Genomic DNA, 15,856 nt, shown 5'->3' on the forward strand with positions numbered 1-15,856 from the left:
CTTCCTTCATACCTTCCAAAAAATGTTTGATCCATACAATATTGGTACAATTGATAGCAGCTACAACATATTCAGCTTTAGAGTCATTTTGTCCTTCATCTGGTCTTCATCATTTCTCTCATGTGTACTATTTTCAAAGTCAAAATGTGTGTTTTCTACATTCTGCAGCTCAGATTTTGAATGCAACTTGACATTCACTAGCTATGACTCAGTTGATACTGAAATTTGTTGCTGATTCTCGACTTTATTAGCAGCATTGTCTTCAATAGCCATTCCTTCATAGAAGTATACAAAGGATCTATAATCCTCTGATTGCTTAGTTTCATCAACTTGAATTTCTGCATGCTCATCAAAATTTACATTTGCACTCTCCACAATCTTGTTAGTGTTAGTATTCAAATACTTATATGCCTTACTTCTAGTGGAGTAGCCAAGGAATATGCCTTCATCATTCTTTGCAACAAACTTTCCATTTCTAGTGTCTTTAAGAATATGACATTTATAACCAAAGACTTTGAAATTTTTAACATTAGGTGAGTGACCATACCACAATTCAAAAAGTGTTGCATTTGTAACTTTCTTGACTTGGACTCTATTTAGGGTGTAAACAATAGTGCTTATAGCTTCTCTCTAGTAATTTAGTGCAACATTTTTCTCAATCATCAAGGTTCTAGCACAGTCTATTATTGATCTATTCCTTCTTTCATCAATACCATTCTAAGGTGCAGTCCTTGGTGTTGATGTTTTCCTTTTGATACCTTTGTCATTGCAAAACATCTCAAATTATTTTGATGTAAACTCACCTTCTCTGTTTGATCTTAGGCACTTTATACTCTTTCCTATTTCCTTCTCAACTCTGGCCAAATACCACTTAAACATTTGAAATGCATCATATTTTTACTTCTAGAACATAGTAGTCATCATCCTTGAATAGTCATCTACAAATAACATTATGTATTTGTCTCCTAGGTAGCTTTGCACTTCTATTGGACCACATAAGTCTGTATGGACTAACTCTAGTACTTCTTTGGAAGTGTATGTTTTTCTTTTGAAACTAGACTTAGTCATCTTCCCTAGTTGACATTGTTTGCACATTGTGTTTTTAGGTTTCTTCAATTTGGGCAAACCTTTGACTTTCTTCTTCTTGTTGATGCTAATCATATTATCAAAGTTAACATGACACAACCTTTTATGCGACAACCACACATCATAATGTCTAACAACAAGACAAGTTGCATCTTCCATATCTAGGTAAAATAGATTACTCCTAGTTTGTTCACCTTTTCTTATCAGATTTCCATCAATGTCATAGATCTTGGCAGTCTTGTTTCCAAACTCTACTTTGCAACCTACATTGCCTAACTATGATACACTCAACAAGTTGTAGTTCAATCCTTCAACATAGTATGCATTATCACATGAAATTTTATCTGTGAGTTTAATAGAGCCTTTTCCTTTTATTTGACATGGAGCATCATTACCAAATCTAACACTATTTCCATCATATTGAGTAAAGATAATGAACTTAATTTTATCTCTTTTCATGTGATGTGAGCATCCATTGTCTATGATCCACTTATCATTCTTGTTTTCACAGGTAACCAATGTTGTTGCTTTATATTCATCTTTATTTGATTCATCCTTCATGGCCACATAGACTACTTCATCATCATTCTCATCAGAATCTTCTTCAATAATGTAGCATCTTTTACCTTTTTTCTCGTAGTCCTTGCTATCATCTTCTCTTTTGTTCTTGTACTTGTTTCCTTCTTTTTAATTCTTCTTTTGTGTACACCTTATAGCAATATGACCTACTTAATTGCAATTAAAATATATGATAGGGAGCTTACCTTTGAATTTACCTTTGCCTCAATGGAATCTTCTAGCCAATAGTGCTTCTAACTGTTCCACATCTTCTTCATCTATGCCACTATCACTAGATGCATGTTTTCCTTTTCTTCTCTTCTTTCTTGATGTCTCCTCCTTAGTGTCTTTTATTGTCATCTTGGTCTTGAAGGAAGATTCAAGGTTCTCAGGTCTGTAATTGTTAAAGTTGGACAATTCAAATGTAGTAAGTTTTCCCACTATTCCTTCAAAGGTTAGTGTATTTCCTTGTATGCACCTTAGCTCTTGGATGGCTAAAAATCTAATAGAATATATAGGGAGAAAAGTTCTTAAGTATTTTCTATTAACAATTTCTTCTTCCAATTGACCACCTAGACTTCTTATTGCACTTACCACTTCTTTTATTCTAGTAGCATATTGAACAACATTTTCACCTTCCTCCATTTTCATGTCATCAAACTTTCCTCTGAGGCTTTCTCTCTTTGCTTTTTGAACATTCTAATCTCCTCCATAGATATCTATTAGGCTTTTCACATCTTGAATGAAATGTCACAATCTTTGATGTCATCATATTTTGCACAGCTGAGTGCAGAGGAAATTTCTAGCATTGTTTGATTGTGCTCCTTCCTTTTGCTCAAATCATCTACAGTAAGAGGTTCAGCTAGATTTACATGTTCTATTCTAATTGAGGTTTGTGCATAGTCACCTATTGATGCAAGGTGCAATTTCATCAAACTTTGACATGCATCAAATTTGTCTTTATTGAGCTTGGGAACATCTCTCTTGGACATCTTGATCTTCCTGCTTCTAGTACCTTGAAACTAAATCAACAAATGGCTCTGATACCAATTTTTAGAAATGCTTTAGAATAACTGAGGGGGGGGGGGGGGGGGGGGGGTGTGAATCAGTTATTCAAGGTCCAACATGTCCAATTCAATTTTTTTCACTAAGTGTTGTGAGCCCATTCAACCATTCATTCATCCAAGCTTTGACTTTTTTAATCAACAAGTTATTATAAATCAACATGCAAGCACAACACATAAAAGATCAACACATAACATAGTGATTTATGTGGAAATCCAATTTGAGAAAAATCACCAGTAACATGCTACTCAATTGTCACTCTTCTGAAGTGATGCCCTGTGAAAGGCCTGCCTTGTTAAAAGCTTACAACACACTGTTAAATGTGACCTTGTTAGAGGATTTATCCACCCTATTACAAGTGGGTCTTTTTAGAGGATTTTAGAACATTCAATTGGAATGCCACCCTGTTAAAGGATTTACAAATGGCTACTAAACCAACCTAATTCCATAGGATTTTCCATATCTAATAAAATTGCTAGAGAGTATTAAAAAATCTTTGACCTGATTACAACATACAACTTAATTTGTAGATCTAAGATCACTCTTCAGCTCTTCACATTGCCTGGTCTTCAATCTCTCTCTAACAACTTGCCCTCCTTTCAAGATTAGTCTCCTTGACTCTCCATGCTCAATGTACCAGTGCAATCATCTCTTCTTGACCACTTGTAGAAGCAAAGCCTCTATGCTCTCCCTTCTCCTAGATGCCTTCTCCTTGACACCCTTCTTACCACTTTGCAATTTGGCACTTTAGCAGTAGCAACAACATTTTCTTCCTTGTTTATGACTCCTTAAATAGAAGTTTGAAATTCCTTTTCCCACTTGATTCTTCCATCCTTTGATTTCAATTTGTATGGATTAGGTAGGATTCATTGTATCTAACCCATATTTTGTGTCCTCTAGAAACTTCATGAATAATCCTTTTGAATTCCCCCAAAAATGGTTTACATAGAATTTTGTGCCACCAGATCATCATCCTTATCCTCCAAGTAGTTCAAAAAATTTTAGGTAATAACTTTATTAGCTCAAATTTGGTGAATTTTCGTTATTTAAAATAATGCAGCAACTCGTTACTATTGAAATCCTGATGCTTGGCACATATTGAGTTACTCGGCATCAACTACATTTTTACTAATGCTTGGCACCTGAAGTTCACTCGGAAACAACTAAGATTTTTTGATGCTCAACACATGATACTTTTCTCAGCACTTGAACTTCACTCAGCACACACCAAAATTTCTTGTTGCTTGGCTTCAACTAGCTTGCTTGGCACCCACTAATGAACTTAGTTTAAGCTTTGCAGTCAACCTTGTTATAATATTTCTAATGTTTCTAAGTGTGAACAACTTTTGTATCTTTGAGTATGTTATCAATACATTATTTAATCATTGTCTTAACCAATCTTTGCACTTTATTACAATATCATAACTCAAGCTTTCTCTTAGGTGCTCTTGTTAAATCTTGTTGATTAAATCCTGTTCATCAATCAACTAAGTGATAGTACTTGGATCTTATAAGAAAATGTATTCCTACAAGTAGCAGGTTTGAAATCAATGACAAAACAATGATTGAAAACATTCTTTTATCAATCAACCTCCCTCTTTGATCTTCAACAATGAGCTTTTCAATTAGATTTCCAACACTATTGAGCATGTCAATACTGCTGGAGCCCTAACTACTAAAGATCTGAAAAAGAAGAAAGAACACAACCATGAAATGTTGGAGATTGCCTCTACCCTGAGTTATGCTGATATCAAGGATTTGATAGTGCAAAGAAAATGTGGAATACTCTACACACTATCTATGGAGGTGACAAGAATGTTCTAAGAGCTAAAGCTAAAAGTATTAGAGGTAAGTTTGATGATATGAGAATGCAAGAAGGTGAGAATATTGCTCAGTATATCTCTAGGATAAAAGATGTTAATGAAATAAGAGGAGCTATTGATACAATAGATGATGATACTATACTAAGTAAAGTTTTGAGAACACTGTTACCTATATGCTATTAGAGTTTTTACAATACAAGAACTAAGATGTATGGAAAGGAATAATCTAATACAAGAACTAAGATGTATGGAAAGGAATAATTTAAGTCTTGAAGGTCTAGTAGGTAGGCTCATTTCTTTTGAGCTATCTAACTTTGATAATTATAGACCTGAAAATATGGAATCTGCTTTCAAAGCTAAGCTATCATTAAAGGAACTTGATGAGAAGAAGATGAAGAAAAAAGAAAAATATGTGTCCAATGATAGTGACATAGATGAGGAAGATGTAGATCAACTTAAAGCACTATTAACAAGGAGATTTCATAGAGGTAAATGCAAGTTTAAAAATAAGTTACCTATCATGTGTTTCAATTGCAATGAGGTTGGTCATATTGCTGCTAGATGTTCATAGAAGAAGAATTATAGAGGTGGTGACAATTATAAAAGTAGAAGAGATTAAGACATCAAAAACTACAAAGAAAAAGACAAGAAATATTGCTACAATGATGAAGAGGGAAAAAAGATGGATCAGATGATCATGATGATGGAACAGTATGTTGCAATGAAGGATGAATCTAATAAGGATGATAAAATTGCACTAGTGTCTTGTGTGAACAAGAATGACATATGGATCATTGATAGTGGCTATTCACATCACATGACTGGAGATAAAAGTAAGTTTATTACCTTGAATTATTATGATGGAAATAGTGTAAGGTTTGGCAATGATGCACCATGTTTGATGAAAGGAAAAGGTTTTATCAACCTCAAAGAAAATATTTTATGTGATAATAATTATTATGTTGAAGGACTTAACTATAACTTATTGAGTGTGTCACAACTAAATAATTTGGTTGCAAGGTTGATTTTGAGAACAAAATTGATAAGATATATGATACTGATGAAAAACTAATTAGAAATGGTGACCAAACTAGAGGTAATCTATTCTACCTTGATATAGAGGATGATGCTTGTTTAGTTGTAGAATTTATTGATGTGTGGCTATGTCATGTTAATTTTGATAACTTGGTTAGTATCAGTAACATGAGAAGATTCATATGTTTGCCTAAGTTGAAAAAGTCTGATAATATAATTTGCAAACAATCTTAGTTTGGCAAAATGACAAAGTCAAGTTTTAAGAGTAAGACTCATACCTTTGAAGGAATATTAGAGATTTCTCATACACACTTGTGTGGACCAATTGAAGTGAAAATCCACAAAGGAGATAAGTACATTATGCTACTTGTTGATGATTATTCTAGAATGATGACAATTATGTTTCTGAAATAGAAATTTGATGCTTTCCAAATGTTTAAGTGGTACTTAGCAAGAGTTAAGAAGGAAATAGGTAAAAGTGTGAAATGTTTGAGATCTGATAGAGGAGGAAAATTTACATCACATGAGTTTGAGATATTTTGTACTAACAGAGGAATAAAAAAAAAACATCTACTCCTAGACACCCTCTATAAAATGGAATTGCTAAAAGGAGGAACAAATCTATAATGGACTATGCTAGTACACTCATGATGGAGAAAAATGTTTCTTTGAAATTCTAGAAAGAAATTGTAAGTAATAGTCTATACTTTGAACCATGTACAAGTCAATAAAGGTACTCATTCAACACCTTTTGAATTATGGTATGGATACTCACCCCATGTTAAATATTTTAAGGTACTTGGAAGCAAGTTTTACATTCTCAAAAATTTCAAGAATGGAAAACTAGATTTAGAAAGTGAAGAAGGTATATTTCTTTGTTACTCCACAAGAATTAAAGATTATGTGTTTAAATACTAACACTAACAAAGTTGTGGTAATTGTGAATGTGAAATTTGATGAATATACATAAGTATATGGGGCTCAAACTATGAAGGAACTAGAAGAATACAACTCATTTGTATACTTTTATGAAGGTATGCCTATTGAAGAAGATCTTGTAAATCAAGTTTCAAACCAACAACAAGTTTTAGTGACTGCTGAGTCACATACTATGAATGCCAAGTTGCATTCAGGAACCAAGCTACATTCAGGTATTGAGTTACAGAATAAAGTTGAGGCACATTTTAATTCTAAGATTAGTTTACATGAAAGAGATGTTGAACTACCTAACAAAGAGGTACATAGTGATTTAGAAGTTGAGAGATCAAATGAAAAAAATAGAGCTGAACCAAGATTGTCTAAGTATGTCAAGAGACATCATCTTACTACACAAATCATTGGAGATAAAGATGCTAGACCAATGACAAGAACAAGTTGAGAAATGATATATGTTTTTTGAGCGTGCAAGAACCCAAAATAGTGAAAGATGCCTTAGAAGATGTGGACTAGAGTAAATCCATGAAAGAAGAAATTTAACAAATTGAGAAAAATAAGACATGGACTCTAGTTCCTTGACCAAAAGACAAAAATGTGATTGGCACCAAGTGGATATGCATAAACAAGTTAGATGAAAATGGTGAAGTTATAAGGAACAAGGCAAGATTAGTTTGTAAATGATATTAAAAAGAAGGGATAGATTATGGAGAGTCATTCACTCCTGTTGCAAGGTTAGAAGGAGTAAGAACTCTACTTGCTTACTCTGCATACAAAAGTTTCAAAATTTATCAAATGGATGTTAAGTCTGCATTTTTTAATGGTATATTGAAAGAAAAGGTTTATATGCAATAGCCAAAAGTATTTGTTGATGCTAGCAACAAAAAAATGGTATGTAGACTATAGAAAGCTTTATATGGTTTGAAGCAAGAACGAAGAGCATGGTATGCGAGACTTCATAATTATCTTGTGAAGATTGGATTTGAGAGGATTGATGATAAAAAAAAATTTTACTTGAAGACAGAGAAAGGAAAAGGTATTTTGTTATCTAAATTTTTTGTTGATGATATCAATTTTTGGAGGTCAAGATACTTTATGTAAGAATTTTGCAAATGAAATGAAGCAAGAATTTGAGATGTCTATGTTTTTAGAGATCAAGTTATTTGTAGGTTTGCAAGCACATTAGATGAAATATGGTATATACATCACTTTATCAAAGTATGCTAAGGAAATACTGAAAACTTTTGGATTGGAAGATTCCAAGCTAGTAAGCACACCCATGGTGATATGACATAAATTGTTAAAGAATGATGATTTAGCTACGGTGAATCAAACATTATACATGTCTATGATTGGCACATTACAATATGTAGTGCATAGAAAACTTGATAGTGCATTATCTATAGGGATAGTTGCAAGATTCTCTACTAATCCTAGGGAGAATCACTTGATGGTAGTAAAGAGAATAATAAGAAATTCGAAAGAAGCATAGGAGTATGGTTTATACTACAAGAAAAATGAGAAATTTGAATTGAGAGCCTATACTAATGCTGATTGGGATGGAAATATTGATGATAGAAAGAGCACTTGTGGAGGAGCATTTTTCTTAGGCAAAAGGCTGGTTACATGGATTAGTAAGAAATAAAACTGCATTTCTCAATCTACTGCTAAAGTTGAATATGTTTCTATTGCAATAAATTGTACAAACATTGTATAGATCAATCAACTACTCAAAGGTATGAAGAAGGAAATCACTAAACCTGTGATACTTTATTGTGATAATAAAAGTGCTATAAATATATCAAATAATCCTATGATGCATACAAAGACTAAGCACATTGCAATCAAGTATCATCACTTGAGAGAATTAGTTCAAGATAAAGAGGTGAAGATGGAATATGTCAACACCAAAGAGAAAATTGTTGATATATTTACAAATGCATTACCTAAAGATACTCATGAGTATCTAAGAGGTAAACTAAGGGTGATACTCATTGTCACAAAAGCTTGCACCCTTGTCTGAAGTCTTACCTAAGGACAACATCATCAAACATGGAAACAACCTCCAAGCTGTGGGACTTGAACTATGAGGTTGAGTCTCCAGAGAAGGTTGGCTTCCTCTACTATTGGGATGCACTTAAACTATTCTTGAAGAGAAAAAGGAGAAGGAATACATGAAAGTAACTATCTAGTCTATTCTAATGAGGTGATGCACCAAAATAGGGTGTTCAGACTAGTCTCTATCCATACATAGTACAATTAATATGAAAATCCAAAGATATATGGATTTAAACTTGCTTTAATTTGTAAACTACATAAAGATTAGACAACCACATGAGTGACAAGAGGAAAATTTATTCACTTCTTATCATTCATGGGTGAAGGAGATATAGAAAATGTAGATTACAAATATTCATAGTATGTTGAAGAGAGGTAGGTAAGCTTGCACTATACAATGATGGTTGAAAGAGATAAGGTAGAAAGTCATATAATTCAAAGGTAAAGAGGGAATTTTATACTAGCATGCCAAGGAAATACTAGGGAACATGGAGAAGATCCCACCCTAATAAATAGTACAACATTTGCCTTTATAGTGCCAACATAACTTGGATAATTTCCCTCATAAGATAAAAATCAACCACTACAATCAAATCTTTAGAGAATAATCACTGCAAAATTGAAAAGATCTAATTATTTGCATAAATCCATACATGAGAGGATCACTTCTTCACCAAACAAATCTCTAAGAGGTTAGGAATGATGGTCAGTTAATTCTTGTCTGAATGGATGGATCCATAGATGGCAATGAAGTATCTCTTTGCATTTATCAAGCCTAGGGATTGATGGAAGTAGTTACATGAGATTGTAAAGATTAGATTCATCATTCAAGGAACTACTTCCACTACCACCAACTCCCAAATTAATTGTGACTTTTGGTCAACTAAGATCTAACCATCAAACCTTGCTATGTGGACCAAACATTTCTCACCATTATGCCATTTTTTCAGTAATCCAATCCTTATGCCTTGCATTTGACCATACATGATCGTAGCCTTGCCACCACCTTTCTTTAGTAATCGTTACCACTTGCAAAATCATGATCTACCAATCATCGCTACCTCACAACCTACTCTTAGCATTCTTTACTAACTACTGTAACTCTATGAAAGTTGAGGTTGGATCATATCCACACCATCACCATGTTAACCCAAGGTTTTTGTCTAACCCTTGCAACCACGCAAAATAAGGGAAACCACTTGATTGCAACTCAAAACTTAACCACTTCTTGACTCATGGCGATCATGCATGGCTGTAGATCTAGATGATCTAATGGTGCAAGATATGTTTTTTAAGCACTAAATATGTTCCTTTTCTACATCTTCATAGCTTAAACCATAGCATGTCAATATAACCATGTGATCACACAAAAAAAAAGTAAAGTACACCTTCACCACCCTGACCTTAGTCAACACTTAACCAACAACGACTATGTGAATTGCATGATCATGACTAAAAATATCCTAAATCATAATATGAAATAAGGAATAGGGCCAATGCTAAATCATTTAGTAAGGAACCCTAGGTGAACATTAAAAATAAATATTATTTGAATTTTATTTTCTAGTGGGAGGGTATTCTGGTTAACATTTCTGGCAACTCGAAGGGGATGCAAGCTTGCTTAGAACATGACTAGTGACCATCAAAGGTCCATTGGGCTATAGAGTTCCTAAAACCATAAAACTCATCAAATCTATCATTTTCATTGCATTCTGAGCCATAACATGCTTCCTTCCTTTGTAACTTGCAAAAAAATTAGAATCAAAACCCTCAACTTACAAAACAAAACATGTGCCCGTGCATTTCTTGAAAAATAGGAAAGAACAGGAAAGAAAAACTACTTTAACTATGTACATGAATATTAATTTCCATTATAAATAGGGCTTAAGATATAGTCCATTGACTGGAATAGGAAATATTTCACCATTAGGTCTACTTAATCAAAAAATATTGGCTTGCTTACAACCGATGATCACATAGGAGCCACTACATAAAGCATCAAATTTTGAATGTCTCCCTACCTTTGCTTTATTTGTGTGACATTTCTACACAAGGTTACTGTCCCTAAAACTTTTGGCCTTAGCCTTCCTATCAAAGCTCTTTTTCATTGGTTGCTGATGTATCTCTAAGGTTTGTAATGCTTGACCTCTTTTTTCCTCTAGCTCCATCAAAGCTACCATTCTTATAGACATAGCATCATTTTCAATTAGTTCTAGCTGATGAGCCAACTTAAGGGTAGGAAACTCCAATGAGATAGGAAGCCTAGCTTCCCTACCATAGACCATCATGAAGGAAGAATTTCCTATGACTCTCTTGGGTGTTATTCTATTAGCCCATAGGGCAATTTTCAATATCTAGTGCCAACACCTTTGGCTATCTTTAATAGTCCTTTTTATGATCCTATTCAAACTCTTATTGGATGACTCGACCAAGCCATTGCCTTGAGGAGAATATTTTCTCAAGTAAATACCATGACTAGGTGCCCATGTACAAATCTAAGCACCTATGAATGATTTAGCATTATCTGAAATAATAGTTGAATAGGCACCAAACCTGGTCACAATTCCATCAAGGAATTCAATGACTAAATATTCTATGGTAGCTACAATCCATTTATGACTAGAGATAGAAGGAGGATTGATGGGACCAATAAAATCCAATCCCCATTGAGAAAAAAGTTGGTAAACCTAGATAGGATGAAGTGGGAGAGATGCAAGTCTCTACTTACTCAAGAAGAAAACACACTTCTCACACTTCCTTACATGTTTTTGGAAATCATGAAACAAGGATGGCTAGTAGTAACTCTCATAATATTCATTTCAGTAGTTCTTATTGAAAAGTGACAACCATCGAGCCCATTACGAAGCTCTTTAACCATCCTCACTACTTGATCTACATCAATGCATCTTAACAAGGCTCCATTGAAATCTTTCCTAAATAGAATACCATTGATTATAGCATAGGGAATGGACTACAATCTAAACTATCTTCTTTTGGCTTTATCTAGTCCTTGGGGATATCCATTTCCAGCCAAGAAGGTCTTTATGTCTACTATCCAACTCTTTGGATTGTCATTCCTTGCCTCCTACTATTCTATCAATACCAAGGCAACTTCCCCATTAGGCTCATGAGATGAGATCATCTGTTTACATAATCCTTCCTCCTTATCAAGTTGGTAAAATAAATATCTACATCATACTCCATTACCTTGGTGATCCAACCAGCTCTTTTCTCACTAATGTCTTTGCTCAACAAGAAGTCCTTAACACTTGCATATGAAACCAATAAATAGATTTTGTTATGAGATAGTAGGTGTCTGAATTTCTTCAAGGCTATTATGATTGTAGGGGCTTGCTTTTTCCCATAGTTATACATATTATCATACTCTATCAGTCCTTTACTGAAAAAAGCAATAGGTTGTTCTTCATTTTTATCATTTAATTGAGTCAAAATAGTAGAAATACTTAATTCACCCCCTAAAGTGTAAAAAATGAACTCTTTATCAAAATTAGGATTGATAAGAGTAGGGGTTGAAGCTATGACTACTTTGATCTCTTCAAAACTTTCTTTCCCTTCCTTGGTCCATGAGAAGACCATATTCTTTTTGAGAATAGTTGTAAGAGGCTTCACCATGGTAGCTAGGCTAGGAATAAACCTTCTAACAAAATTTATTCTACCAAAAAAACTTTGTGGAGCTTTCTTATGACTAGGAAGAGAAACGGAAAGTGTTGCCTTAGTTCTTTCTAGATCAATAGCCAAACCTTCCTTAGATACAATATATCCTAATAAATTCCCTTGGTTAGTGATGAAGACACACTTGCTTGGATTCAAAGACACTCCATATTCCCTGCATCTTGTGAACACTTGTCTAAGATGACCAAAATTTTTTGCTACATCTTTAGAATATACTATGATATCATCAAGGTAAACCAACACAAAATTTTCAATCATATTTTTGAAGGCCATCTCCATTTCCTTTTGAAATGTGGCACTTGCATTTGTTAGTCCAAAAGGCATGTTGATATAGGCATAGGTACCCCATTTGGTGGTGAAAGTAGTTTTTTATCTGTCAGCTTCCTTGACTAACACCTAATTATAAGCCAAGAATCCATCCAAGAAGGAGAATCTCTCCAAACCATTGACCTTGGACAATATTTGCTCCATGGAAGGGAGGGGATGGTGATCTTTAAACAAGGCTTGATTAAGATCCCTAAAATCTACACAGTGTAATTTCTCCCTTCTTTTTCCTAATATGGACAAGGTTTTCTGCCCAAGAGGGGTGCTTAATAAGGAAAATGATATTGGCATCAATAAATTTGGATAGCTCATTTCTCATTAGTGGCTCAATCTTGGGATTTTTTGATCTTTATTTTTGCCTAACAGGCTTGACATTATCCACTAGATCTATAGTATGTTGAAATAGACTAGATTCAAAACCCCTTAAATCACATATGTCCAAGAAAATATATCATAAAATTATTGACATAGATAGACAAAACTTTCTTGCTCAATTTTAGAACATACCTTTCCCATGTTTAGCATCTTTCCATCATCAACTATAATTGGCACATGGTCTACTTTGTTTGCAACAATATTCATGCCCCTTTCCCTCACTTGGTCATTAAGATTGAAGACACTCTCTAAGGTAATATGACCCTTAGGTAACTTGTTAGAGATGAGGTTGATGATTTGATCCCAATATTGCTCATTTAATCTTGACTGATTTCTATCTGAGAACTCTGCTTCATTCTTCAAGAACTTAAAATTTATGCATTAGATTCAAAGACCTACCAATTGATATCATTATCAAGAATCATGGGCCTAACCACCATTTTAATCTTCTACCTCTTCTCATCTTTGAGGCTCCTTGGGACATCATAAGATACACCCACAATTGTAAGTCTGTTAGCATGCCTATTTTCTTTTCTAGGAATATTTTGAATGTTAAATGTGCCAAAACCTTCAAGAAAATCCCATACCCTATGTTTGTAAGATTTGAGCAAACCATTCTTAGTAACATTTTGATTTCTCTCCCAATTTACCACCAACTTGCTATCTCCATATACACTCAATGCTTGAATTCCTCTCTTTTGACCAAGAGACCTTGAATTAATGCTTCATATTTGGACACATTGTTGGTACAACTAAACTGAAGCCTAAATGAGAAGTAGTACCTTTCTAGTGTAGGAGAAATGAACATCACACAATCCCCTAGTCCATTTTTATTGCTCGATCCATTGAAGTACATGCTCCATATCCCACTTGTATCTTCTTTGGTTTTCATTAAATTGGGGACTAGAGCATCCTTTTCTGATATATAGTAGGTACCAAGGCTTGTCTCTAAGGCTTCTGATATATGATCAAGTTAATATGTATTGGCCCGCTCATCCAAGAGGAAATTAGGTATCTTAGCTAAATAAGTGGTAGGCTCATTCACTGCATCATCTTCATCTATTTCTAGGATGGTACAATTCATATTAACAAGATTGGGAGCGTAGGACTCAATATGATGGAGGGTTAATGGTTTTGATCTAATTGAAGCTTTAGTTCCATATCTAGTTCTAAAAAAAATATTCAACCAATTAGAAGATATGTAACCACCTATTTGAGTGGTAAAGTCCCTTGAAAGACAAATGGAAAAGTGTGGCTTAACCTCAACAATTGATATATCTTGAACTATAGTACAACCTCGACATGGATGTAGGGCTGAAAATATTACCATCTAACTATAAAAAATCTTTAACAATGGGTTCATATTTCACTTCTAAAATATTAGCGACACACTTGGGCATTACTAAACCACTAGCTCCTGAATCAATCATGCAGTTGTGGACTAGCTTATCTCCTATAATTAGAGAGACATAAAATGGAGGAGGTCTAAACTTTTTGTTTATTTATTCGTCCTTTGATGGTTTCATCAAACTCACAACATTCTCCATGCTAGATGGTTGATCTCTGAGTTCAATGCTTTCCAACTTCTACTGTAGCAACCTCCTTTGTGACAGTACAATAGTTACAACATCCCAGATAGAAAGGTTCACATTTGTCTTCTTCATCTACTCTACCACACTAAAAGGAGCATTAGATGTTTGGGTGGGAGCCTCTAAAGTAGAAGCTTGAGGTGGGATAGTTTGTAGGTTATTCACATTATCTCTACTTTCACCCTGTGTTTGTCATTGAGAAGCATTGGAAGGCTAAGTAGCATTGTGTTGCTGAGAAAATGCTTGTATATGAGGCCCTGCACCTAATGTGGAAGTTTAATTAGGAGGTTGAGGAGAAACCTCTTCTACAAATCTTCTCTTGCTCCTAGTATTGTAAGCACAAGAATCCTAGTTTACATTACCATGTTCTTCCACCAGGTGGTTCATGAAAGAGAAACCATCCTACTGAAAAGTATCAACAAGTTGATTTTCATCATGTTGTTGGGAAACTTCTCACTCTAGTATAGTTAAAGCCAAGTAAGATTCTACCTTCTAACACATGTAACATCCATAGGAGTAGTTATAAGAAGGGCATAAATCTTGATCTTGGGCAAGGTTGTTCTGAGGGACTAAGGCCCTATTTAAGTTGGTGTTCGAAGACTACGTGTGATCGATAGGTCTATTTTGATTATGAGGGTGGTTGATAGGTCCATTCTGATTGGGAGGTCTACTGTGAATGGGACCTTGACTTTGGAGTTGGAGAGGCTTATTATTTTGAGCTTGTTTCCTTTTCATAGTCACTAGCTCATTCCCCATCTTTTGCACTACTGCACTATTGTCTTCCATCTTCATTTCTTGGTCTTGCATCATCCTTTTTGCATCAGTGTCTACATTATGGCCTCAATCCTATCAACCCTATAATAGGATATGGAGGCTATAAGAACCACAATAAAAGGCTAACTTATAGAGGAGACATGAATATGGGCCATAGTAGGTTGATGATTAGCCATGTTGGGGAAGAAAGGCATCAGGGGCCTCAAAGCTAACTTTCCTCCCTATATTAAAATATTCTCCACTCTTATGGCAATCTCATAAGAATTTTGTAGAGCGTTACCTCCCATAGGGCTTCACTATAGTAGGTATCCTATCCTAGGTCTTCTAAAACCTATAATTAAAACTAGTCATACATTCATGGGGAGCCCTCTTGATAGTTTTTAGTTGTTCCAAAAGTGATAGGTGATCGCTTTTGTCCTCAAAATTTTTGCATAAGGCTGCCCCTAACCCATTCCAATTAGTAATAGAGTTGTGAGGAAAACCTCTATACCATTGTAGTGTCTTTCCTTTCATGGATGAGACCAAAAGACTAACTGCTACATC

Source organism: Cupressus sempervirens, chromosome 11 (genome assembly GCF_028749045.1).
Source record: "Cupressus sempervirens isolate cs-2001-9-10 chromosome 11, ASM2874904v1, whole genome shotgun sequence".
Lineage (NCBI taxonomy): Eukaryota > Viridiplantae > Streptophyta > Pinopsida > Cupressales > Cupressaceae > Cupressus > Cupressus sempervirens.